The sequence below is a fragment of the Clupea harengus genome, chromosome 24, assembly GCF_900700415.2.
Source record: "Clupea harengus chromosome 24, Ch_v2.0.2, whole genome shotgun sequence".
Taxonomy (NCBI): domain Eukaryota; kingdom Metazoa; phylum Chordata; class Actinopteri; order Clupeiformes; family Clupeidae; genus Clupea; species Clupea harengus.
The window spans coordinates 12,425,038-12,427,537 of NC_045175.1; the positions used below are offsets into that span (position 1 = coordinate 12,425,038).

General features: G+C 35.1%; 1 protein-coding gene across 1 annotated transcript in view; it reads left to right on the forward strand.

Moving 5' to 3' along the window:
• best2 (bestrophin 2) overlaps window positions 1-2,500 on the forward strand; it is a 14,854-nt gene that overhangs the window by 5,984 nt on the left and 6,370 nt on the right. The gene's annotated exons all lie outside the window — the stretch shown is intronic.

Sequence of the window (2,500 nt, forward strand, 5' to 3'; positions counted from 1 at the left end):
ACACAGAACACCAGTAAAAATATATATATGTGTGTGTGTGTGTGTGTGTGTGTGTGTGTGTGTGTGTGTGTGTGACATTAACACCAGTATAAAACACTGAGCACTGAGGTGAGATAATAATAATAATACAACTTTATTTATATAGCACCTTTCATGCAAAAGAATGCAGCTCAAAGTGCTTTACAGCAAATACATAATATGCACAAAGAAATTACATGCACATAAAAATAGACATCAAAGAAACATAACTCAGATATAGTGCGAAAAAATAAATAAATAATAATAATTATAATTCAAATTATAGAATTGAATACATAAAATGCATAGCATGAGATAAAAAATAAAACTGCAGAGATATATTTAATCTAACCCCTTAATATCACAAGTAGAGATTTAAATGATGCCACTTTAATGGAGAGAAAACAGATTAAGGGATGACAGGACTGAGATATGAAAACTGCTGTTGCATCATCCTCTCGCCCTGTAGGCCAGGCAAATTAACCCTTTTTGGAGCCAATAATAGAATTAATTGTAAACGAATTTTTTTAGCATAGATCATTTCTATGAGGTGTCCAGAAAAACATACTAAAAGTCCTAAGAAATCCTAGTTGAGGAAATATGTTTAATTCTCATCAATCTGAGATGTGTGCTAATAATGCATGGCAAAAATACACCTCAAAAATGTAATTTTTTTCCTTTACTCCTATCAAAATGAAACTTTACACAATGAAAGTACCCATGAAAAGTAACATTTTTTTGTATTACAAGTTTCTTTGAAAATGAATTTTAATATGCAAATGAGCTATACACTAATCGAATATGCCCAAAATACATCCAAATAGGCTTATTTTTTTCCTTTACTCCTACCACAATAAAACTTTACATAGTAAAAGTATACATGAAAAGTAACTTTTTTTGTATTACAAGTTTCTTTTTAAATGAATTTAAATATGCACATGAGCATCACACTTATTGAATATGTCCTAATTGCACAGGCAGAAACACCATACCCCTGGCAGGTACTACCAAGCCAGGCAGTTTTCAGGTTAGAGGCCAGTCTAAAAGCAGCATTGCCATCTCCCATTGGCAGTAGGATGATTGGATGAAGATTGGGCCGATGTATTTGTCATACATATGAAGGTGTTTCTGCCTAAGGACATATTCAATAAGTGTGGAGCTCATGTGCATATTCAAATTAATTTCAAAAGAAACTTGTAATACAAAAAAAGTTACTTTTCATGTATACTTTTACTATGTAAAGTTTTATTGTGGTAGGAGTAAAGGAAAAAAATAAGCCTGTTTGGATGTATTTTGGGCATATTCGATTAGTGTATAGCTCATTTGCATATACAAATTAATTTCAAAAGAAACTTGTAATACAAATTGTTTTACTTTTCATGGGTACTTTCATTGTGTAAAGTTTCATTTTGATAGGAGTAAAGGAAAAAAATTACATTTTTGAGGTGTATTTTTGCCATGCATTATTAGCACACATCTCAGATTGATGAGAATTAAACATATTTCCTCAACTAGGATTTCTTAGGACTTTTAGTATGTTGTTCTGGACACCTCATAGAAATGATCTATGCTGAAAAAAATTCTTTTACAATTAGTCTGTCGTAAAACGCTATTTTGCCTGGACTACTGACCTAGACTCACTAGGAGTTTCAGTGGGGTGTGCAGGCTGCCATGACTCAATACTACCAACAGGGGGAGACTGTCCACAGAAAAGGTGAAGTTTCAGGCGAGGTTCGTTTTTTAAAGTTGCCACCAGGCTGAAGTGTGGTATTTGCGCCAGTAGAGGGCGCTAAAGTGCAGTAGCTTCTCACTGGGAACTGCCACTTTCTCGTTTTACTGGCGCGGACGGGCTGTCATACCCCACTGCTGCCACAAGAGGGAGACTGTCTGTAGCGAACAGAGTTCCAAACGGGGATTTAAAAATGCAACTCAGCTGCACTACATAAATGTCACCACCAGGGGAAGCCTCATCAGAGAGGGCTGTGAACCTGCTGAGAGAGAAGTCAAGATGTTGTATATTTTATTATTGTAATGATACTGATTTGTAGACATAACAATGCAGTTTGCATATGTTGAGTATGATATTTGATATCAGCTTCATACTATTTTTAACTGACTTAAAACCCCATGTCAAATGCATAAGCCCACTTAATGAGTGTTTAAGTAAGATACAGTAGGTGCCAGTGTGAACAGATATTGTCTGGACTATGCTGGGTCTCTTTGTGTCTCAGTAAAACGTTGAGTAGTCTGACTCTACCTTGGCTGAGGCCAAACCTACATCTCTGAAACAAAACATCTCATGTGACATACTCATTCTTCTTAAGATATTGTCTTTCTAATAAAACAATCTCACCATATCTGCCTTAGCAACAGTGTTAAATGTTTAATGAAATTTAGAAGGATTAAAACTGCTGAACCTGAACCCTTTATAACATAATTTGTGGGGGACTGCAGAGGAAAGTATACTGTACAAGCAGGCTGA